The sequence below is a fragment of the Notothenia rossii genome (assembly GCF_949606895.1).
Source record: "Notothenia rossii genome assembly, chromosome: 2".
NCBI lineage: Eukaryota > Metazoa > Chordata > Actinopteri > Perciformes > Nototheniidae > Notothenia > Notothenia rossii.
In genome coordinates this window covers 55,690,836-55,717,263 of record NC_136904.1, presented here as the reverse complement: position 1 = coordinate 55,717,263, position 26,428 = coordinate 55,690,836, and positions in this window count along the sequence as shown.

Genomic DNA, 26,428 nt, shown 5'->3' with positions numbered 1-26,428 from the left:
ACTAAAAATAAATAGGGAAATAGTATCTGGTTAAAGATGAATGGATTTCATATCCTAGAGAGGATTAGTTATATTGTGAATACACAAGGTATTTACTAATGTATTTTGAAGAACACATAACAAAAACACAAGTCCAGTTTTGTTTTGTTTTTGGATTAAATTGTCCATTACCAAAACGGTTCAGCTTAGGTCTAGCTTTAGATTTTGATAGTAAAAGAGTATTTAGACTTATTTTTGTATATCTGACATTTTTTAAATATGTTGGCTATTCACTAGATAGAAAGATGGCATTACTCTCCATTTGTTGAGAACATTTCTGAAGATTAAATATTTGTTTCATTTCTAATATTCCTATTTAAGACGTAATTTTAGAGTAACAAGGCTGATGCTGAAATTGGAAAATATGTTAGTGGTTTGCATGAGGTAAACAAAAAAAAAGGTTTTGTTTGTTCAACCTCCAGTTAGATCTGAAACAGTAATAATGATTGATTTGGCCAAAGCTTAGTTTAACATCCTGATATAACATTATGAGGTATGTTCACTTCTAAGGGTAAACAAATTGATAAAATTGATTATTGTTATTATTATTGATTAATTTGGAATATTAATTCAAAAGGCTGTTTTCTGCAGGTTCACTTAAGAATGCCTTGCATGAATATTTGTCAGGTATTGTGTTTCCTAGGGGCGGTATATTAATAAAGTGTATTGATCATTTGTTTGTTAAACATCTGAAGAAAATGGTGCTGCGAACACGAGAAAAACTTTGTTGCATTGGTTGACATCAACACAATGATGTCACTAGTACAACTCCAGCTAGTAGAATATTAAAGTCTCTGCAGAGCACGACACATGGCCAAAAGACTGAGACCAAATTACCTTTGACCCTGACTGACAGTGTGACTTGAGAAAAGCACTATCAATGACTGACTCTGGGGCTGACCGAACTTGACTTTAAAACCTGACAGTGTGAGTGTGAATGGAATGCCGGCATGTGATCAGTGTAACTGCATGATTCTAAAACAATAACTAACCAAGCATGTTTTTAGACTAACACATTATTCTGGAGCTCCAAGGGAAACGAGAGGTTTCCTAAAAAATGTTGACATGTTTCTAATATTGATTGAGTTATAACAGGTAACACAGATGCAGAATCAGTGGCCAAGGGGCTACCTAGAGAGGTAATTCCAGAATGAGAATACCAGAGAAGGTGAAGTGTGATAATGAAAACAATTTTGTAATATTTCAATAGGTATTAAAGTAACTGAGGTTTGAAATGTAGAAAGAACATATTACAGCTAAGTTAAAACATAGTAATGTAATGAGATAGAATTTAATTTAGACAACATCTTGTAACTAGCCTGGTAAAGAAGTAAAAGCCATGGACTTTTTGGTGTAGATCATTATTGGGATGTACATTTAATTTAAATTCATAATAGAAAGACATTTGATGACAGTATGTTGGATTTCTGTATTCATTTTTCAGCTTGATAATATCTAAGCACTGACGGGTAGAAGCAGTATCACCAGGAAATTATTCACTTTGTCAGTATCATGATTTTAGTTGTTTTTAATCCATAACATTAGTGTGTTTCTTTACCAGAGACATTAGCAGTTCATATTATATTTAGATTTTAAATAGGATCTCAAGGATTTCATTTATAATAACACAGATGCTTGTCAGAAATTCAGAGCTATTGAGATATGTTATTTAGTTCACCTGAAGATGTTGGGGTTTATTTTGTTGACACAGGCCAAGTATTAGAATTCTGAAGCGGCCTACCAGTGGTGGGTCAAACACCTGAGGGCCCAGAAGCCCTGAGCGTAGAGGGGTGGGTATCAGATTTCTCCACACAGGTTGCTGACGCCAAAAGGGGGACCCGAGGAGCAGGAGGCCGACACAGCGGAGTTCGTCTGGCTGAAGGTGGCTCAACCCCAGGTTCTCCGGCCTCTACAGAGTGACCCAGAGGACATCTCATGCCGTCCACCGAGGAGCAAAGGGGGACATCTGGTACTACTGGAGCCAGTGTGCAGCGGGGAAACCTCCGGCTAGGACCATGGAGGAAATCAGGACGGACCTGGCTATCGTCAACAAGGACATCCCTACAGCAGACGACTCGGAAGCTGTCATCAGCGGACTGGAGGAGAAGGACCTCGCGGACATCCCTACAGCAGACGACTCGGAAGCTGGCGTCAGCGGGCTGGGGGACTTCTCGAGGCAGCAGAGGAGTCTACTTCTCTCTGATCAGATTCATCAGTTCCACCTTTGAAGGAAAGGCCACATCTCCCTCTCCCTATCAGCTGCCCTTGTTGGCGTATTCCTTTGAGGGGGAGGGGGGCCCTGAGGATTCAACAACACGCAAGGATGCTGCTTTCTGGCACTAAGGCAACCACTCTGATAGTTCCTCCACTGACACGAGAAACTGTTATGAGGAGCTGTTCCCAAATGTTTGAAGTGCTCTAAATCCCAGCTTCTGATGGATGTATATACTGTTGGAGAGCAGACACAGAAGTAAAGAATGACAGTGGTTGTGTTTCAAATGTCTTATGTGAGTTGGTCTCGTGGGGCGAGACCAAAAGGGGGAATTGAAGTATTATTTGAATTATTTGAAGTATTAAAGTAACGTGTTATGGCAGGAAAGTTCAATCTGGTATATTCATTTTAATGTCACCTTATATATTCGTGGGTGTTAAATTTGAAAGTACATTTTTACTGTTTAAATAATAGAGAGGCTTTTCATATATTCCTGAAACAATGTCCCACTTAGTAATAATAAATTAATAGATTAATAAATTAATTAAAGCAATAGTCTTTTCTTCCACTTTTCATGTGTAGTCAAAAGGGTGGTTTTATGACCTTTGACATCTGCTTTGCAGTTCCCAGCAAGGAAGGGGCCCTGAGTCTCTAGCTGACTTTGGGGTGAAGGGAAGTTCAGGGAAGCCATTAAGCGATAAGAACAATTAACTTCTGTTAAAGATACATGATAGGATGTTTGTATGTGTTGAAGATGTTTAGGGGGAATGAGTATGTGTCCTGTCAAAGAGTCCTCTGTCATGACTCCAAATCATTGATTGGGGGATCTTCCTGAGGGCAGAGGGACAAACACACACACACACACACACACACACACACACACACACACACACACACACACACACACATACACTGTGAAGCAACAGATGGAATCAACAAACTGACTTACTACCTGGGATCCCGCCCAGAAGGGAAACCGACCAATGGAACACTGCCAACTCACTGTCTAGCTCGCTCAGAAGTGAACTCTGTGTATAAATGTTGTGTTCATTTTGAAGATCGGCGCTCTTGTTTCTGACTGGCCGTTCCTGAGACGTGTCTCACACGGTGGTAGAACCTGAGCCCGGACTACTCTGCAGAGTGCTTCGTGATTCGGTGATGTATTTGTATGTTTGCACCATTAAAGCAGATTATTGTTTAACCCTTATCCTGGCTGCTTTGAATTTTTCCTTCTTTTGAGAACCCGCTCATATAAGAACGGCGCGGAGCAGAGATTCTGCCCCAACACGGTTCTAGTGTTAAGGTAATTAGGTACAGTAGAAGCCCTTTTTTATCAGTAACGAATTTAGCAGTTGAACATAAAAGTCAACTAACTGAGGGTCACTTGCAATGACAGTGTTGTGTCTATTGTAGGTTTGTCACTCAGAGTAACCTACAGTTAATTTAGCTGCTGGAGAAGAAAGATCAGGGGGGAGGGGGGGAGACAGCTGTGGTTGATGGGCCATTAGTTGTGTAAATACACAGCTGAGAGCTGCCTCCGCTACGCTTTGGGATCCTGATCTGCCGACGAGGCTCCATTAAAATATAAATATCTTCTGTGAATTACTGAGTTTAGGCACGTTAATAACGTTTTAATGAAGTTGAATACAGTATATTGTAGTGCCGAGAGACGGGAGTCGGAGGCGGGGTATCGAAGGTACAAGCTAGACTTTTATTTAACATCAGAACAACATGTAAACAGCTTTCAGCCCGGGAAGATAAGACCGGGGGAAACAGGAAGTCCGGTCAACTCACTAATGTCCGTGCGGAACAATACCCCAACGCATATTTCCGTGGGTGAATAATGTCAATCACCACACAAGCCCCCCCAGAATTCACCCATAGTCAAAACCCTCGCGCCGGGGCGGGGCCGCAGGCGAGGGCAGGGGCAGGGGCGCCAACGAGGGCGAGGGCATCCCCACAGGGGGTGGGGGGCGGGACATGGGAGGGCGGCCCCGACGTGGGGGCAGAGCCAACTCCAACGGCCTGGAAACGTCCACGTGAGCAGGCTTAATCCGATCAACGGACACAGTCTCAGGCCTGCCACCAACGTCCACCACCAGGCTCTTGTCCCCGTGACGTATGACCCTGAACGGACCGTCGTAAGGGGGGCGCAGGGGACCGCGGTGAGCGTCGTGGCGAATAAAAACGAAATCCGCCGACCGTAATCCGGGGGACACCCGGAAAGCTGGGTTGCTGTGCTGCGACGTGGGGACGGGCGTGAATGTCCCGGCGGTCTCCAGCAGGGAGGAGCGCTGCCCGGCTGCAGACCAGGGCACAGTGGCGGTGGGAATGAATTCCCCGGGGACCCGTAGCGTCTGGCCATAGACGAGCTCCGCCGACGAGGACTGCAGGTCTTCCTTGGGGGCACACCTGAGGCCGAGCATAACCCACGGGAGCTTATCCACCCAGTTGCCGTCTGTCAATCCGGCACGCAGTGACGCCTTCATGGATCGGTGAAACCGCTCACACAATCCGTTAGCCTGGGGGTGATACGCGGTGGTGCGGTGCAGCTTGACCCCCAAACCCACAGCAACAGCGTTCCACAGCTCCGAGGTGAACTGAGAACCGCGGTCAGAGGAGAGGTCAGACGGGGTCCTGAAGCGCGCCACCCACGTGCCGATGAAAGCGCGGGCGACGTCGGAAGCTGACGTCGAGGTGAGGGGAACGGCCTCGGGCCAGCGGGTCGTCCTGTCCACCATCGTAAACAGGTAGGTGAAACCGTGAGAGGGGGGAAGCGGACCTACGAGGTCGACATTGACATGGTCAAACCTCCTCTCAGGAACCGCAAACAGTTCAAAAGGGGCCCTAGTATGGCGGTGGACTTTAGCCCGTTGACAAGCCACGCATGCGTCGACCCAGGACTTCACGTCCTTCTTAAGCCCCTGCCACACGAACTTCTGCGACACCAACTTCACGGACGGTTTCCTACCGGGGTGGGAAAGATTGTGAACCGCCTCAAAAACGGGTCGGCGCCAGTCCGTAGGGACTAGCGGTCGAGGCTGGCCCGTGGAGATGTCACACCACAGCTTCGCGCCCGAGTCACCGACCGTGACCTCCTCCAGTCGCAATCCCGTGACCGAGGCCTTGAGGGTCTGGACCCCGTGGTCAGAGGCCTGGTCAGCGCCCATGCGGAGGTAATCGAGGCCCAGCTGCACAGCTCCGATGACCGCTCTGGAGAGGCAGTCCGCGACTACGTTAGCCTTGCCAGCGATGTGTCGTATGTCCGTGGTGTACTCGGAGATGTACGAAAGCTGGCGTTGCTGTCGGGCGGACCACGGCTCGGCCACCTTGGACATGCAGAAAGTAAGTGGCTTGTGATCCACGAACGCCGCAAACTCCCGGCCTTCCAGCAGGAAACGGAAGTGGCGAACAGCCAAATAGAGACCAAGGAGTTCCCTGTCGAAAGCGCTGTACTTGCGCTCCCTGGGAGTCAACTGGCGGCTGAAAAAGGCAAGCGGTTGCCAGGCGCCGTCGACCCATTGTTCATGCACCGCGCCCACAGCGTAGTCAGACGCGTCGGTGGTGATAGCGATGGGGGCCCTGTGTGACGGGTGAGCCAACATGGCGGCTTCGCTCAGGGCGGCTTTGGTGGCATCGAAAGCGGCTTCCCTTTCAGCCGTCCAGTCTATGGCCTGGCCGGGGGACTTGTCCTTGAGGGCCTCGTACAGCGGGCGCATGGTGTGGGCCGCCCGGCGGATGAACCGGTGATAAAACGTCACCATCCTGAGGAACTCTCGGAGCGCCCGAGCTGTAGACGGTCGTGGAAAGGCGGACACGGCCTCCACTTTCGATGGGAGGGGGGCGGCTCCATCTTTGCTGATGAGATGCCCGAGGAAGTGGATGGAGGACAACCCGAACTGACACTTTGACGGGTTGATAATCAGGCCGTGTTGGCTGAGCCTCGCAAAAAGGACACGGAGATGTGCCTGGTGCTCTTCAGAGGAGGAGCTGGCGACAAGGATGTCGTCTAAATAGACGAAAATGAATGGCATATCTCTGAGCGCCGAATCCATCAGCCGCTGAAAGGACTGAGCTGCGTTCTTAAGTCCAAACGGCATACGCAGGAACTCGAAAAGCCCGAACGGCGTAATCACCGCAGTTTTGGGGACGTCTGAGGGGTGCACCGGAACCTGATGGTAGCCCCGCACCAGATCCACCTTGGAGAAAACCAGCTTGCCCGCCAGGTGTGAAGAGAAGTCCTGGATGTGAGGGACCGGGTAGCGGTCTGGCGTAGTGGCGTCGTTAAGGCGGCGGTAGTCACCACACGGTCGCCAGCCACCGGCTGATTTAGGGACCATGTGGAGCGGCGAAGCCCAAGGGCTGTCCGAGCGGCGGATGATGCCCAGACGCTCCATGCTGTCGAACTCCGACTTGGCGACCGACAGCATGTCAGGGTTGAGCCGCCGGGCCCTAGCATAGACTGGGGGGCCTTCAGTGTCAATGTGGTGCTCTACCCTGTGTTTGGTAGTGGCAGCGGAAAAGGTGGGCTGCGTCAAGTCGGGAAACTCACTGAGAAGGTGCTGGAACTTGTCACCCTGTGAGAGTGAGCTGGAGAGCCCGCTGAATGACGCCTCGCCGCGGGTAAATGCGAACGAGGCAAACGTCAGTGCGTCCACCAGGCGGCTGTTCTTGACGTCCACCAGCAGTCCGTGAGCGCACAGGAAGTCTGCGCCAAGGAGGGCGAAGGAGATGTCAGCCGTGATGAAATCCCACTTAAACCGCTGACCCTCGAAACACAGGTCCACTGTCTTTGTGCCATAGGTGCGGATAGGGGTGTCGTTAGCGGACGTCAAAGGTGGGCCGTGGCCCCCACCGGCGGCGTCCTCCACCGTAGCCGGCAGGACGCTCCGCTGGGCTCCTGTGTCACAAAGGAATCTGCGACCAGAGAGGGTGTCCCTGATGAACAGGAGCCGGTTGGATGTGCCCACGCTCGCGGCCACTACCGAGCGCAGGCCTTGGCGTTTCCCGTTTCCTTGTAGGTGCAGGGGGGACGGCACATCCTCGCTTTCGCCCCATAGCGTGCATGGTACTGACACAGGCCAGGGCTGGAGTCGCTGACGTCGGCCCTGGAGCTTCTGCTAGGTGGCATGCCTCTACCAGGGAAGGAGCCGCTGCGTGTCGGGGCCAGCACCTCAGGGGTAAAACGCTGGGTGGCCAGGAAGAACCGGTCAGCTTCTTCGGCTAAAGCGCGTGGCTCAGTAATAGCCGTGTTAGCGAGCGCTGTCTGAACATGCGGCGGCATGTGCCGAAGAAACAGTTCTATGAACAAAAAATTGGGTTCTTCCGTACCTAGCAGGTTGAGCATCATTTCCATGTGGTCAGAAGGCTTGCTGTCTCCCAGGCTATGAATAGCGAGCAGGCGTCGGGCCCGTTCCGACCGAGACAGCTCGAAAGTCTTTAGCAGGAAAGCCTTGAACGCTGCATATTTATCCTGGGCAGGGGGAGATGTAATAAAGCCCACCGTCCGGGTCGCAATGGAGCTTCCCAGTGCCGAAACGACGTGGAAATAGCGTGATGCGTCATCAGTTACTCCGCGGAGGGCGAACTGAGCCTCCGCCTGTGCGAACCATGCAGCCGCAGATGTATCCCAAAACTCCGGCAGTTTGAAAAAAACGGCGTTATTTGCCATGCTCGGTTCAGTCTCGGATCCTTCTACGAGACTTATGTCGGGGTCACCAATGTAGTGCCGAGAGACGGGAGTCGGAGGCGGGGTATCGAAGGTACAAGCTAGACTTTTATTTAACATCAGAACAACATGTAAACAGCTTTCAGCCCGGGAAGATAAGACCGGGGGAAACAGGAAGTCCGGTCAACTCACTAATGTCCGTGCGGAACAATACCCCAACGCATAGTTCCGTGGGTGAATAATGTCAATCACCACAATATTCATATTTTTCAGTGATTTCATGTCGTGTGTGTGTGTGTGTGTGTGTGTGTGTGTGTGTGTGTGTGTGTGTGTGTGTGTGTGTGTGGGGGGGGGGGGGTGTGTTCGTGTGTGCGTGTAGAGGTGTGTGTGGTTAAAACACTTTCATGAAGTGAAGGAGGTTTTCCTTCTATAAAACAGCTGTGGGCAGCAGTGAGTGTCACGGACATGAATTCATAGATCAAGGCAGACTGGTGCACACTCTCCTGTCCTGCCAGGCGACACACCCGTTCTAAGCCGTGTCCCTCACTCCTCACATCACAAGCTGCATCAAAGTGTATTACGTTGTTACATCGTTTCAGATGTTATGTTTCAGTTGTGATTGATGCAAACTTGTCAAAATTCGCCGTTTTGAATCCAAAATATGTCGTTTGTGTGATTCATGTAGATCTGCAATACAAATATTTTTGGGGTATGGGGGGTCTGGGACCCGGAGTAATCTGCGGCCGTGAGCTGTTATGTGCCATCATGACACGCATGGTGTTCTTTTTTTATATATTATAATGAAGTGCGAGCTGTGTGCTCGAGTCTTCCTGCCTGTCGGCTCTGCTCTCATGGATGTATAATAAGGCTCTGCTGCTCCGAGATGATGGTCTAGCTTCAGCAGCTACATTACCTACGGGTGCGTTCGTTAATATTAACTGCGCGTCCGGAGTCACTGTGGCACAGACTGGACCGCTGGTGAACAGCTGTTAGAACGGGCCGTTCAGGTGTTCAGAGCAGAGCTCCCTGTCGGAGCGGCAGAGCGTGATGTGAACTGAAAAGTTTTTCTGTGGCAATATTATTTAAGGAATCGTTGAGCTAGCTAGCTATCATATATTGTCACTATCTGCTAACGTTAGCTTTAGCCTTCTATTTCTAATAGTTTTTTTCATAGCCTATAAACAGAGGTGGTATATATATATATATATATATATATATATTGTACTTGAGTACTCAGATCTTGTACTTGAGTAAAAGTAGAAGCACACAGATCTTGTAGAGTAAAAGTAGAAGTACTCAGGTTTTGTACTTGAGTAAAAGTAGAAGTACTCAGGTCTTCTACTTGAGTAAAAGTAGAAGTACTCAGATCTTGTACTTGAGTAAAAGTAGAAGTACCAGAGTGTAGGAATACTCTGTTACAGTGAAAGTCCTGCATTCAAAATGTTCCTCAAGTGAAAGTAGAAAAGTATTCTCATCAAAATATAGTGAAAGTAGCGACAGTAAAAGTAGCCATTGTGCAGATTGGTCCATTTCAGAATAATATATATGATATGTTTTATAATGATTGATCATGAAAGTGTTCTCAAAGCTGGTAAAGGTGCAGCTAGTTTGAATGACTTTGTATACTAAAGGGTAGCTTGTGGATTTACTCCAGGTGGAACTAAAGTCTGATTTAACACTTGATTATATTTCACATCATTCATCCACATCTGTAAAGTAACTAAAGGTATTAAATACATGGAGTGGAGTAGAAGTACACCATGTACCTCTGAACTGTAGTGGAGTAGAAGAACAAAGTAGTAAAACATTGAAATACTTAAATAAAGTACAAGTATCTCAAAATTGTGCGCAAGTATAGTACTTGTTGAGTTTATGAACTTAGTTACTTTACACCATGTGGCTATAAAGATAGAAAGACTAAGCCTTGCACAGAGGCATGAAAATACATTTTCAAAATGCTCAACAGTGCTGCCAAAATTATAAACTGACTGCTACACCATTACAATAAATGCTTTTATATATTTCTATTAGATGTGACTCTTTGGCGTTTCTGTTAACACTGCTGCTTTAGTTGTTCTGACTGCTGAAATCCTCTATTATTCCTCATTTTAAAGCCGATATTCCGTGGGGTGGGGGAGCCGGGGGTTCAGATCGTTGTCACCTTTTTCATACAGATGAGTTTGCATCCCAAAGCTTCAGTCACCTTAATTCATGTAATAAAAACATCTCAGGTCAGTAACACTCAAAGCTAAATGTGCAATACCATGTTCAGCTATGTTACTATTTATAATGTTATTGTTGTTACATCCGAAGATGTACATATTGGAATGATTTCTTAACTTACAGTAGGCTATTTTTTACAATGTGTGTTGGAAGGATTTATTAAATTACTATGAATATTGTCATTGTTGAAGGCTTTTAGAGAAGGATGAACTATAAGCCTGAATTACATAACATTTTATACCTAAAAACATAAAAGCCACAATAAATAAATCACAATTATTGTAGTTATTTGTACCTCCCGTATTGCTTTCAACCCACCAGCTTTTATGGTGTTGTTACGTCACTAACTGTAAGCTTGTCACATACAGTCTATGGTCACTCAGAGTGACCTACAGTTAATTTAGCAGCTGGAGAAGAAAGATCAGGGGGGGAGGGGGGGGAGAGCTGCCGGTGTTACAGTACAAGTTGAGTCATGACAACTGGCGACATTCTATTATTTTCGTCATAGGAATCCGGGGCGTGTACATTGAGGACCCATTGTTGACTTACCAGGAAAGAAACATCGTTTGTCGTTTACGTTCATCTTTTGCTATATCTGCCTCCATAGGATCACTTTGATGCACATTCAGTACTCGTATGTGAGGTTGTGGGGGAGAGGTCGATATCGTGACGCTTACAGGGAGGTATCGAACATTACAAAGTAGGTGACTGTGTAGATGCCTGTTCAAAATATTGCAAACTTGAATAAATCATTTAAATTATATTATTTGTTTCCGACTTTCATTTGTTCATCGTTCTTAATGTGATGTATATTAGCTTTGATAGCTGTCCATACCTTCAAACAGCCTACAAGCAAAACACAAGTTGTTTATTCACAAACGCTCATCGACATGACTGGATCACTCATGACAAGTTGTGATCAGCTCCGATTAAATTGTGATATCAATTCTGTAGCTATTCTCCAGGGAGCACGTTTTTTTGATGAAATACCTGTATCCCTCTCATCACAACAAGACTCTACACTGTGCAGGAAAAACAATTACATACATGAAAATAACCTTGATGCATGGGAATGAAACACACAAACTATCTTCCGTGGCTATGCTGATATGTAACAGTCAACCACATAAAAGTAAGTCCAGCGGGGCACACGTTGAATACATATAAAACATTTGTACATCATTCTTAATGTGATGTATAGTAGCTTTGATAGCCTAAAAGTAAAACACAAGTTGTTTATTCACAGCCCGAAAGCAACATCGAGATGACTGGATCATCTGCAGTGTTGGGCAAGTTACTTCCAAAATGTAAGACAGTACATTACTTACTAATGTCTTTTTTAAGTAATAGGCTACGTTACATTACAATATTACTGTCTCTGAAATGTAATTACTAACACTACTTTTATATTAGCCTATTTTTGAGTTACTCTACCAAAATAACCTTAAAAGAATGGCTAAGTATTTTAAATGCTAAAATGTAGTTAAGTGCAGCTCATTATACATCCAGTGAAGGACAATGTGGTATAGCATAACAACTGTGTAGGCCATTAAGGCTACTCACAACTTTTATTACACGGCTTAGTTGAATACTCGATTCTGATTCATTGAACCTGTGACACGTTGTTAATACAGTAGTACAGACCACTGTTGATGACTACAATGAAGGTTGCTAAGGAGGATCAAGAAAGAGAAAGCAAAAGAGGTTAAAAGACGGAGCGCTGAACGTCAGATAAATCACCAGAAGAAGGCAGAGAGGAAGTAAATACTAGCAGGAACACGGAATGGGCTCTGTAGTGTGTTTAGTGTATAAGCGGGATATTTGTGCAGTGAGGCAGTCATGGGGAAAAGAACATCCGACAGCCTGGATCTTGATGAGCCTGAAGGGTAAACAATTTTTCTCTGGTGTCAGAATGTCTTGCGATGTTGGTAAATGGTTCAAAAACATAAAACCATTTAATTTCGGGTTAAAATGTGTTGTTACTGCGTTACTGAGAATTGTAACGGGCAATATATTACCCACATTTTATTAGTAATGCATTACATTACTTCGTTACAGCTAACAGTTATACATTACTGTAACTCCGTTACTTTTGTAACGCATTACACCCAACACTGTAACTGAAGCACGTGTTCATCACAGGATCGATCACAGCTGGCCACAGCTGACCATCTGGGACAAGCTGTGATCTGCTCCTTGATTGTCTCTAGTGCTATATAAACTGGTGGAAATGACACAAATGTATGAGGATAGCGAGAGAGATATAGCGAGAGACATTTAGAGCGAGAGAGACATTTAGAGAGAGAGACATTTAGAGCGAGAGAGACATTTAGAGTTAGAGCAAGAGAGACATTTAGAGAGAGACATTTAGAGCGAGAGAGACATTTAGAGAGAGACATTTAGAGCGAGAGAGACATTTAGAGTTAGAGCGAGAGAGACATTTAGAGTTAGAGCGAGAGAGACATTTAGAGCGAGAGACAGATACATAGCGATAGAATAGTGAGATTCGACAGAGAAAGATCGATTGTGCGTGAGTACTGAATGTGATTGTTTGTTTGTCCTTGTGTGTTGTGTGTTAATTTAGTGAGTAGTTGTTTGCCTGTGTGTGTGTTGGAGGGACAGCATTTGTGTAGGGCTTAATATTAGAGAGGGCCAGCAAACCATGGATGCAAACATGGTGAAAGAACTGTTGGATTTCCATATCCGCCATATATATCCTGAAGGCTTGACTAACAAACAGAGGTTTGCTATCAAAAGAAGAGCTGAGTCCTTCAGGATTAAAGGTAACCATTTCAGACATGTGGTCTTCAGAACATCATCTGCTTTGATAACACTGTTGATACATGTATAATTATGACATTTCAATACCAGACGGAGACCTGCACTACATATGCAGGAGGAAAAAAAACAGGACTGAGCACCTTGCAAAAGTGGTCTTATCAAGTGAAGAAGCCAACGAGCTCTTCATAGAGTTCCACTGCAGCCTAATTGGTGGACACGCTGGAATGGAGAAAACTCATCTGGCCATCATTCAGCGGTTCTATTGGCCTGGCATGACGGAGGACATCCGCAAGTGGGTGAGTTCAAAATAATGAGGTAAATTACACATTATGGTACAAAAGTGCAACACATAAAGGTTTATAGTGTGTTTTTTTGTTCAGATTGCTGCGTGTCCCCAGTGCCAATCCAAGAGGGCCACTATCAAGGAGAAGAAAGAGTACAATCCTATTGAAGTACAGGACACATTTGCAGACAGTTTCAGCTTTCAAACATGCCAACAGTAATGTACTGCAATGCTCATGTTAATGTTTTCATCTCAGGTAACAGAGCCTCTGGAGCTTGTCGGCATGGACCTAGTGGGTAAACTCACAGTAACCGATGGTGGCAATCAGTACATTTGTGTAATGGTTGATTATTTCACCAAATGGGCAGAGGCATACCCACTTAAAAATAAAACAGCAGATGAGGTGACCAAGTGTATTCTTGATTTCTTTTACAAATTTGGTGCACCTAAAAGACTGCTAACAGATCAAGGCAGGGAATTTTGCAATAAGGTACTACTGTGAAGAATTATGACTCCCCATTATGTAACTGCTGTGCTAACAAATTTATTTCCTGTTTGTCCCAATGTTCACTTCAAGGTCAACTATAACCTTTGTGAGAAGCTGGCCATCAAAAGAAGCCTGTGCTTGCCGTACCACCCACAAACAAATGGTTTGGTGGAAAAACTAAATGGCACAATACAAAGGTATATTTGTTCATAGAATAACAAACATTACTGTTCCTATATGAACTAATCAGAATTGATAGCTAAAAATACAACAAAAGTAAATAAATCAGCTGCTTTATCATATATTAGAAACCAATTTCTGTTCTACCTGCTTGTGTTTGTACTTGACCTGAATTTAGGTCCCTGAACAAACTGGTGGAGGGTGAGCCCAAACGGTGGGACCAACTCCTCCAAGGGACGATGTTTGGTCTGAGAACGAAAACCCAGCTGACCACCAAGTTCAGTCCTTATTTTCTGATGTTTGGGAGGGAGGCGAGGTACCCGTCAGAGGTGCCCAAGGAGTATGAGGTAAGATCAGATAAGGTCCTCATCCTTTTTAATTATTCATACTATTTCAAACATCAATGTTTTCTCAACATTCTGACGCTTTTCTGTGGCAGATAACGGAAGAGAAAGTGAGCAACTTGTTGCAAATGGAGGAAGTCTTCGAGGGACTCAAAAAACAGGAGGCAGTTTTCGCGAGGGTGAAAGGTAACATAGCAAAAAGCCAAGATAAGATCCGCAAGAGGAAAGAAGGTGGGCAAGTGGACAATTTTCAAGTGGGGGATTTCGTTTTAAAACGCAACAAAAGGTCGGAACAGAGGAAAGGAGGAAAGCTAGAGGCAGACATGTTGGGACCATTCAGGATCCTAAAAATTGAGGGGAAGGTAGCGGACCTTGCTACAAAAAAAGGAAAAAAGACAATGAGAGTGAACATTGATCATTTGAAACACTATGTCCAGCCAGAGGAGAGGATCCCTGCTAAATTACAAAAAGTGTTGGATCCTTCTCCTCTGGCTGCTCCACTGCCCTCCACACCCACACCCACCTCCACACCCACACCCACCTCCACCTCCACAACAGAGTGCCAGGCACGAGGAGCATCCTCTGATGTAGAGACTTGTAAGTAAACTGAAAAAAAGTACACCTTAAAGTATGCATTTCATTAATAACTAACATGCCTTTTTTTTATAGTAATCCGAGACATATGGGCAGGGAGGAGACAAGAGACACTGTGGGCCAAGTATGGCCCATACAAAATATACAGTCAAAATCTGTTGGTCTTGGCCCCGGGAGAGGAGTTGGAGGGAGAGGTAAGCCTACTGTATATGAAAAATGTAAGTAGGCAAACTGATCATTCTGAAAATGGGTTCAAAAGATACTGGTGTATTCATAGATTGTGAATGCCTATCTGGCATGGGTTGGGGCCAAAGCTGGGGTCTTCATTGTGGACTCCTACCTGATGACTTCCCTCTGGCAGGGAACCCACAAGGGAGGCTTAAGAAAGGTGAGTAGAGTACTAGAAATAAGTGTATATATGAACATATGTATGTACTGATGTATGTACAAATATTTTTCAGTTGGATTTGTCAAAACATGAGGTGGCGGCCGGAGCTGTCTGTGACGGGGCACACTGGACCCTCATTGTAAGTAATCTAAAATGTTAATGGGTCAAGACATTTTTATTTATTCAACACTCAACACTTTAATAATTTCTTTGCACTTCCGTAGATCATGTATCTGAATGAGAACAGGTCCCTGTTCTTGAACCCATTGGGGGCCACGGAAGAGCAATTAATCAGATGCAAAGATGTAACAAGGTGAATAAAATATAAGCTCTAATGTGTTTACTAGACATATTCAGGATTTTTGATTATATTAAGAGGGAGCAACACAAAGCCACATAAATCATGTTCCTGATTACTACTGTTTTACTTGAATACCATTAGATTGTCCTGTGTGAACATGCAGCTCTTCTTGACTTAAAAAAGGATCTGAATTGGGCTTATATACAAAACCCAATCTATCTGTTTCCTATGTAGATCGCTGGTCCGGAAACACAGACCTTCAGTTGGGAGATGGGCCTGCACAACAATCGATCATCCCAAACAGATGGATTCTACGTGCTGCGGTGTGTTGGTTCTGAAGGTAACATTTAGTAATGTGTGTGTGTATATATAACCATCTGTAATTAACAAAAATTATGAAGATACTTATGACAGACCTTTTAAGCTTGCAGAGCAAATACTGCAAAAACAACAGGTCCAGTACCCAGTGGACCAGGAAGGAGTGGCCTCAATGAGGTTAAAGATGGCAATGGCTCTGGTGAACAACTCAGGTATACAGGACTAGACAGGGGAAACATAAATATTGTGTCTTATTTGGCATTTCAATACCTTAATGCCTGTATTTCTTAATATTTTTTTTACAGATGACCTATCCGAGCTGTGTCGGGCCTGTGGGGAACATAGCATAGGGCCTAAGGTTGACCAATGGGTAAGAAGTTGTATTTATTTCCTGACCAACATTTGGCTGGAGGACTGGGATACACCCTGGATTGGTTACCTCTACAGCACTGGGTGAACATTCTCTATAACAGATATTATAAATGTTTACTTTAATTCACCAAACTTGCATGCCTTTGCACTATGGGATGACACTGGAGCAGTTGAAGAAACTTCTGAGCATGGACTCTAAACAGAAAGGAAAACAGCTAAGATCTAAAACTATACATTGCTTGCTTAATGAAATGTAAACAACTTGATTACTGCTTACTCTGGATGAGGGATGTTAAAATGTTTGTCAATATTCTAACAAGTCGTTTTTCTGTTTATTTTTAAGATCGAGTGCACTGGGTGCACTATGTGGTACCACACGTACTGTGTTGGGGAGCCCTCTCTCAATGCAGATTTCTTTTGTAAAGGCTGCACTTCTTAGACACACACACATATACACACACACACACACACACACACACACACACACACACACACACACACACACACACACACACACACACACACACACACACACACACACACACACACACACACACACACACACAGTTTATTATTTCTGTTGGCAAAATCCTGAATGTCCTCTTCCAACATGAGGGTAACATGATAACAAAGGTATCAACTGTAGCTGTGAACATGACAGGATGTGTGATTACCTAGAAGAGCATCAGGACTGTTTGAGGCATATGATAGCTATGTGATTAACATGATGATTCAGCCTCTATGGAGAGAGACATATGACAAGCATGATCATTTCTGACGTGGAGCTAATCTGAAGTAAACATTGAATACTGCTTTCTATTCCTCCATCTTGTGACTGTGGAACTCCCTCTCTTGGATATCAGCATGTGAAGGACACTGTTCAGGAACTAGTTGATGCTCTGTATGTGATGACTCCTTCCATTCTGGAGAGGATCACAGATACATGGATCCTGAGGCTCAAGCTCAAGCCGGTGACCAGGGAGATTGTTCTAACAATTTCCAATAAATGTTATTCTGAAACATAACTATCACTGTTGTCTTTCCTTCTATAAATGAAGCCAAAAAGATGTCAAGCTGGCACTTAGCCCTCCAAAAAGTGCATGGTTGCAACTTAGACAGTTAAGCATTTTATATCAGTGGGTCCTCATGGTGCAACACGGAAGGCAGACATAATTGCTTAGACACAGGTGTCACATGAACTTTAAATGCTCTGGAAAGTTCCTTATACAACTTTAGCCTTTTTTGTCTCATGAAGTCCCTAAGTGACACACACTGAACAGTCTGGTGGGTCATGGTCCTAGTCATTTGCTTTTGTGTTCCCATAACAACATGTCCAAGATGTCCATGTGCCAGGCTAACTCATGTGACAGAACTAGCTACATTTGGAAATGTTTTTTGTTGCTAAAGCTAACATTCAAGCCATTTAAGAATAAAAATGCTTACATGACATGTCATTTGTTAAACATTAAGCTGTCTTTGGCTCTTTTCTGATTCTGATTACATATACATATGTTGTAGAAACATTTCTTGATGAAATTGATATGAAACAAATGCCATAAATATTGCTGTGACACTGGTGTCACATCGGGACATTAACCCTAAACATTCACAGTAAACCCAGAGTGACATATATGTACAATTACAAATATGATTATGATCTGCTCAGTTAATTTAGCTGATTCAATTATATTTAGTTAACATATTCTTTATTATTCAATTGAAAGTATGTTCAAACAAATGTAAACCAAAACATCATCCTCATTAATGAAGTTATAAATAAGAGTTACTTTACGATTAAAGCCCAATGTGACATATATGTCACATTTCAGATATTTGACACTAGGGGGGTTACTTGTCAGAAATGTGTCTATTTAGTCTAAATGACGTTCCCCTTAATTTCCCCAAAAGTAGAAATGGGTCCGGGTTCTTATGGGTTAAACGTATAGGCTTAAAGGCATAATAGAACTACTGTATTATATGTATTCAACGTTTGCCCCGCTGGACTTACTTTTATGTGGTTGACTGTTACTGTGACATATCAGCATAGCCACGGAAGATAGTTTGTGTGTTTCATTCCCATGCATCAAGGTTATTTTCATGTATGTAATTGTTTTTCCTGCACAGTGTAGAGTCTTGTTGTGATGAGAGGGATACAGGTATTTCATCAAAAAAACGTGCTCCCTGGAGAATAGCTACAGAATTTATATCACAATTTAATCGGAGCTGATCACAACTTGTCATGAGTGATCCAGTCATGTCGATGAGCGTTTGTGAATAAACAACTTGTGTTTTACTTTTAGGCTGTCTGAAGGTATGGACAGCTATCAAAGCTAATATACATCACATTAAGAACGATGAACAAATGAAAGTCGGAAACAAATAATATAATTTAAATGATTTATTCAAGTTTGCAATATTTTGAACAGGCATCTACACAGTCACCTACTTTGTAATGTTCGATACCTCCCTGTAAGCGTCACGATATCGACCTCTCCCCCACAACCTCACATACGAGTACTGAATGTGCATCAAAGTGATCCTATGGAGGCAGATATAGCAAAAGATGAACGTAAACGACAAACGATGTTTCTTTCCTGGTAAGTCAACAATGGGTCCTCAATGTACACGCCCCGGATTCCTATGACGAAAATAATAGAATGTCGCCAGTTGTCATGACTCAACTTGTACTGTAACACCGTTTCATTCACACTGTTTAAAAAACGGTAACAAAGGACTATTTTTCTTAGCGGATGCATGTCAATTTAAATCAATACATACAACTATTTTTTAAATCAATAAAAACATTTTCTAAATCCATAAAAGCATTTAAATTAATATTGGGAGTCATGTCGTTACTTTGTTGAGAATGTGGCCATGTAATAAGCGGGATAATTTGCAGCGACTTGTTCCTTATGGGGAAAATAACACCCGTCATGCAGACCAATATCCCGCCGCTGCACGTTGGGATTCTGATCTGCCGACGAGGCTCCATTAAAATATAAATATTTTCAGTGAATTACTGAGTTTAGGCACGTTAATAATGTTTTAATGAAGTTGAATACAGTATATTCATATGTGTCAGTGATTTCATGTCAATTCGGTGAACATAAACATAAATGATCGTGGTGAAGATGATGATTAAATTAGGATTAAAAATCGAGAGCCGGGCTGCATTTCCTCCCGTTCGTTTTTTTCGACTAAACAACATTATTTTGTTAAATAACAACATGGTGATGTTTTGTAAATGATTACATGTCTCTTATTGAGCACAGAGTATGATATCCGTGACATATGGATCTTAACAAAGTTCGGCTGTACATCCAGTGTACTGTCTCTGATTTTATTTCACATGAGCTCCAGTGTGGAACCCCACTGCACCCCCTGGTGGATCAATGATCCATTGCAGCTGGCTTCATTATAATTACATGTATCTATCACGGGGGCGTTCTCAAGTCAAGCTGGAGGTTTTCCCTTGAGCGAGGGCAGATCACGTACCAATCATGGCCCTCGCGTTTCAAACTGTCTGAAATGAATACTTACATCTGTAAGATATTCATTGCTATCGGGATGTGAAGAGCATTCCATGGAATATAACAAAAAGTGTATCTCGAGTCGGTTTCTGAAACTTACCTACCCCACCTTTAAAAAGATACGGTTCAAATTATTATTTGTTTTAAAGTTCAATAAATGGATGTTTTCAAAGTGAATGAATAATCGTATTTAATAATCGTGATATCAATTATTGACCAAAAATAATCGTGATTATGATTTTTGCCACAATCAAGCAGCCCTTGTGTGTGTGTGTGTGTGTGTGTGTGTGTGTGTGTGTGTGTGTGTGTGTGTGTGTGTGTGTGTGTGTGTGTGTGTGTGTGTGTGTGTGTGTGTGTGTGTGTGTGTGTGTGTGTGTGTGTGTGTGTGTGTGTGTGTGTGTGTGTGTGTGTGTGTGTGTGTGTGTGTGTGTGTGTGAGTAACAAGAGCTATATTCAGAGCTCTGCTGCCTTGGCTACAATCTTTCATCGTTGCTGTTGTATGATTGGTGTTTAACTACGGTATTTAGCGTCTACAGCACCTCCGCTTTTAGGGTTGACGTAGACCCAAACGTCGCCCGGAGGTCCCCCGGTGTTGTTGCGGGAGCTGCTGCACTAGCTAACGCTACATTAGCAAAACAAACGCTGATTTATTTTGCAAAAGGTGCAGCGGGCTTCAAACACGTCCCCCTCCACTGGTTTCAACCAAGCACTAAATTCGATGTTTTCCAACCAATACGGTTGAACTTACACTTCCCCATATTTATTTGTACGTAGATTCGAAGAGACATGAGTTTCGGACTGCCGCTAGCTGAAGCTTGGTTGCTAGGTTACTCGCTGGGTGTTCTCCAATGAGGGGCCGGGGGAAACAAAGTTCGTGATTACTGGTTCCATGTTGATTTATTTTAATACAAATTGTCGGGGGGAACTGAAAGGCTCTTACCGTACTGTGTACTTTGCAGCCCGGAAATTTTCCCCAAAACACATTTTAGACGCGATCGCAACAAAGAAGTACCTTTCAAATCCGATCATTTTTAAGACCTTCTAAATCATATTTAAGACCTTTCTTATTTTTTTGGTCATATTTAAGACCTTTTTAAGGCCTTAAATTCAGATTATCAAATTGAAAACTTTTAAAGACCCCGCGGGAACCCTATAATGATACAGTCTGGTTATTATGCTGTTTGGAGGAGGCCTCACAGGTAAGAGCACTAACTAGCTACCATCACATGTACGTTAGCTTGACTTAAATGTATTAAACGTATAATTAAGTAATATCAAAATATAAATAACTAATGTCATGCAAACATATTAATATTTGCTTGATTCCAGTGTTGAATCTAGCACAATTGCATACAAACGTTAAGGGATTTTAAGATTCTGAAGTATTATGCTAAAATCTCAATAACTTAGATTATTATTTATAGTTTTGCTGAGTAGTTTCATGTCTGCTTACCTTAGAAACGTAAAATGCCACGGCAGTGTGCAGATGGGGAGCATGTTAGCTTAGCTTGGTAGCTTCAGCTAGCTCTGGAACTTTCAGCTCGGTGGCAGCAGGTCCCGCCGTCCCGCCTCGGCTCCGCCTCGTTGCCCTTATTTGGAGAAGGCTGGAGAAGGCGGGAGTTGAACTCCAACGTCACTGTCGAGCCGTTAGTGGCCGACTCCGCCTACTAAGGGCTTCTCGGCAACTCTGCAGAATCCTATGGGTGACGTCACGGACCCTACGTCCATTTATATATACAGTCTATAGTTGTTGTTGGAGATTGAGGATGTTTAAAACCAACCTTGTCTCCGCGTGTCGTTTGGTAAGCTGGGTAAATTCGTAAAAAGGAAGGGATTAAGAAACACCAGAATGCAAGTTAAACAATAATCTTGTTTTAATGATAAAAAGTAACAATACAAATACAAAGGAAGTACTTCCTGCTATTCCTCCAATCTTACGGATCTGGTCAGTTTGAAGAAAAGAAGAGACTGGTCTAAAGAAAACACAGGCTTATATCCAAAAAAACCAGGAGGAGCTATGCGGCTGCCCCCCCCCCGAGGGGGTCCTCCACTTAGAAAAGACAGCCAATCAGCGCGAGCCAGAGGCGACCCTTACATTCGAGATAACAAACCCCTCCCTGCAAGTTTCACATACTTTTGGCATTTTATAAAGATAGGTTTAAGATATAGTTTTTTATAGTTGGATTATACAAATAACACATGTGAGTTACCTTAACCTCAAACAATAATAACAAGAGGAAAACATCAGCTCTGATCTCAAGCAGTAAAAAAGTACCGCACACTCATTTAGCCTGCAGCTCTTCCAGACACTTGAGCTATTGTTCTTTAAGAATATTCCCTGCAGAATCTTTATTTCAAATAAAAGGTTTCACATTGCATATTTCCAGCTTCCTTTACACATACTGTTATTATTAATACAAAGTAATCAACCACACACATCTATTTAAAACAAATAGATTTCCCTGATCATTGACATGCTGAAAATCTCAAGAAGAATGTCCCCTCCCCCAGCTCTCTCGTCCCTGTCATAAAAGCTGCTTCCATTTCATATAGAGTAATAAGCTAATTTCTCCACAATGTTTGTAGCCATTTAGTACCCACACATGAAAGAATAAAAACAGAGGAATCAAATAAAACACCAATACAGGAATAGTTGATAAATGATTATACAGGACATATGATCACAGTAAGGAATACACACACATATTCTCTATGAAGTGACCCTTGTTATAGGTCCGAATGTCCTGTCCCCTGACAGTCATGAGTTTTGGTTGATTAACAGAAGTTTAATTGTTCTGGTAGCTTAAGGCCCTATTAGAACTTCCTTTCACCTCGAAGTCAGTTTTACTGGAATGAATACAGACATCAATGAGAACAAAAGACTATGGCCTCGGTAACTGTTTGACTCAATTCTCAAGGCCTCTTTAGGGGTCTTGTAGGAGATAAATCATTAATTCTACAAGGCTTCAACTGTCTTGTATCTGAGGCACATCTCCCTCGGGCTAATCAATACGGGTTTTAGCAATTAGCAGAGGAAGCTAGAGACTCAGGGCCCCTTCCTTGCTGGGAACTGCAAAGCAGATGTCAAAGGTCATAAAACCACCCTTTTGACTACACATGAAAAGTGGAAGAAAAGACTATTGCTTTAATTTATTATTACTAAGTAGTGGGACATTGTTTCAGGAATATATGAAAAGCCTCTCTATTATTTAAACAGTAAAAATGTACTTTCAAATTTAACACCCACGAATATATAAGGTGACATTAAAATCATTATATCACATTGTACATGAAACCACTTGGTAATATACAGGGCTGCCAACATTTGAGTTCAGCTTGGAGTGAGATTTTTTTTTGGTGAACCGAAAAAAGAAACGTTCATGTGTACAGTGTTACAAATGTATTGAACATGTACCGGGCGCTACAATGGAATACGCACATACACACTGTACCCGCGACTCTTACAATGAAGGCTCGATATTCAGCTCACAGCATATAAAATGGCATATAGGTGTAAGCAGAGGTGTCGGAGCCATGATCACTGTTGATCACTAGTTGGCTTGGGTCATATGGGTATGGGTGGCACTCATTATAATCCTGTTCACCTGTGTGAGGTGTGGGTGTGTGGAAGAGAGGGTGACACAGGGCCGTTATATGTTTTTGTTGACCGCAAAATTACAATTGCTTTGAGTATAACAATGTATATGTCTGATCACCGAGTTTTTTCATTAAACTATACTACGAAACAGAGCTTTGGATCTCAGCAAGTACTTTATTAGCGTGTCATACAACAGCAAACAGGCCCGGCCTCAGCCTCTCAGCGACTTTGTTTCCTGCAAGTGGTAAAGTGCTATTTTATAAGTGTGGGGGGTGTCCTCACCTCCGGGATTTTTTTTTAAATATTAAAGTTAAATGTATCAACCTGGTGCATTTTGAGAGCAAAATGAATTTAAAGAGAATCTTGCAGCTTTTTATTTTTTCTACATTTATGCTTAAACTTGCTTGAAAATTAAAATTAAAAATGCGAATGCAGGATTTGATATGTTTTACGAGACATAAGGGCAGGAATTCAGAGGGAAAGGAGCAATTTTGAGCTCTGCTCTTAAAAACGGCTTTTTTTTAAGGTCAAACGCGTCATATTACATAACACAGGGGACACATTTCCGCTCTCTGACCGCGGGTATAGTAGAGTTGCGTTGAGTAGAGCGGTTGTGTTTTAAGGAGCTGGTATTTTTCGGTAGTTTTACATTGTATTTCATCATTTGTAATCATGGTGCAGTATTGTGTTTGTGCAGGTTGCACAAATACCAGCCTGTCAGGACATCGAGTCCACAGTAAAAAGGACCGGAGCTAGCGTTCGTTCCTGGGTGCGTTGTGCATCCACCTCCCTGCAGCACATACTCTCCACAGCTTTATCAGGAAACCGTATTACTTCTCTTTTCCCCCCCCCCTTCGCTGGTCTCTCTCTCTCCCCTCCGAACACGGCACCGTAAGAAATAGTGTGGAGTTGCATTAGGTAATGCTGTGGTGGCTGTACTGCTCCAGCCGTCTCCTTTGTGTTTGTTTGTTTCCCCCTGTCTGTGTTGTTTGTGTGTGCGTGGTGGCTGTCACTCCTGGCTCCCGGCTCAACCTCCACTCACCTGCTGCAATCAGCTGTGCACCCTCCCCGACTACACACCTGCTTTCCATCAAGCCATTTACAACGACATATCAACGGAGGCTCCACAACCTTTCTCCGCCAGATCGTCAAGTATCAGCCGTATCTCGCGTCTCTCCTCCGGTACACAGCACCGTAGTGTGGAGTTGCATTAGGTAACGCGAGATACGGCTGATACTTGCGCATTAGTTTCTGTTATGGATCAGTATCAACAGTCCTGCCAGTAACGTTACTATATTATCAATGCTACTTTAGTTATAGCCTGATATATGATAGCTAACTTTACAATGTTGTGATGTGACGTTAGCTAACATTCTGTAGCTAACGCCGGTCACTCACCAAGATAGCTGCCCAGTTCTCCACTGGTTCTCCTCACACCACAGCTCAATTTCTCTCCGATACCGTTATTTCTATCCTTGGCTGCTCCTGGTCTCTTGGACGCCTAGCAGGCTCATAATTATAAGGTTGTGGTCCCTCATATGCATTCGAATATTCATGTTCAACTTCTTCTGTGTCTTCTGTGTCGAAACTAGCATTGGGATCCATGTTTATTAATACGTTACACCGGCCGCTCTCCCCCTTGTGTTCCCCGTGTTACGTTGCACGCGGGAGGTCACGTGCCGAGGCTTTTTTATGCGGAAGTGAACATTTCTTACAAAAACGATGCCAGATGTCACTGTAGTGTATATTTCTGTATATTTTTTTGAAAATCTAGTGTACTCATCATTTTCCTACACATTTATTCACAGGTGTCTTTAACCTTGAAGTTGCTCTTTAAGGATACATCTCTCAACACCCATATGAAACAGAACTAAACAGATTTTCTTTTTGGATATTTTATAAATCACTCCCCTTTTAAACTTTATTCTTGTTTTACTGTCATATAGTATTTCATAACTGTTTTTCATTTAATCTCATAAATGGTGACCAAAACGTTTGAGACCCACTGAGATAAATAGACTAAAGTTAACTATCTAAACAGAGTCCCTTACCTCACTGAGCTGTAGTTATCTCTCAGGCTGACAGGACAGAGCTCTCCCTCTCATTGTTTGAGAAACAGCTTCTGGTTAGCACAGCTAGCTAACCAGATGCTAACAACAACAATGCAAATAGTGAGTTTGGTAGAAATATACTGTATAATATTAAAGTTATTTAAGATGATGCCATATTTATTGAAGATTTTACATTATAAATATTCCCCACAATTATTCAAAAGCATATTCTTTCAAACTCCTTGCTGTAGTATGACACACAGGAGACTATTGATGTGTGTAGTTTAGTAGTAATAAGCTGTATAATAGTGATTGAATATTATTGTATTCTCTTTTTTCGGAATTGCACTTTGCAGACGGTCCCTGAGCACTCGTTTCTTCTCCGGCTGCGGATAGAGACCAATGTAATGTGTCCAGCTCGGAGGACGGCGCGTATTGGCCTTTTTTGATCAAAATGTGATTGTAGCTTGTTGTCAACCTTACCACGGTACTTAGGAGACGACATTTGAGTCTGAATAACGTTTTGTTCATGAGTTATTGATCCGTGAAATCAGAATCTCCCAATATCGTTACAACTTTACTGAACTAAGCCAGAAGACCGTCTCATTTCGTAGACCGCTCGGTTTGCTGTTCCTTCACTTTATTTATATACATTTATTTTGGACGAAAACTTAGCGTGAGGAAAGGCAAGTGTGGCATGAGTGCGTGAGATATGGGTCAATTGCGTGACTCTCACGCTCAATGCGTGAGTGTTGGCAGCCCTGATTTAATATATAAACATGTATGTATTTTTAGATAAGATTTAACTCACAATTGATTCAATTGTGAGTTAAATCTTATCTAAAAAGTAAAGCTGATGATGGATTACTGTGTAGAGTTAAAATAACAATAGCCTATTTCTCTTTGAAATGTGATGAAGTAAAAGGATAGTATCTGTGACTATTCATGTTCAGTACTGTACCCCACAAGTAACAAAAACGTATAATACTTGAAGGAAAGGTATAAAATGTTTCCATAAATACCAATTTCACACACTACAATACAGACTATAACACCCCT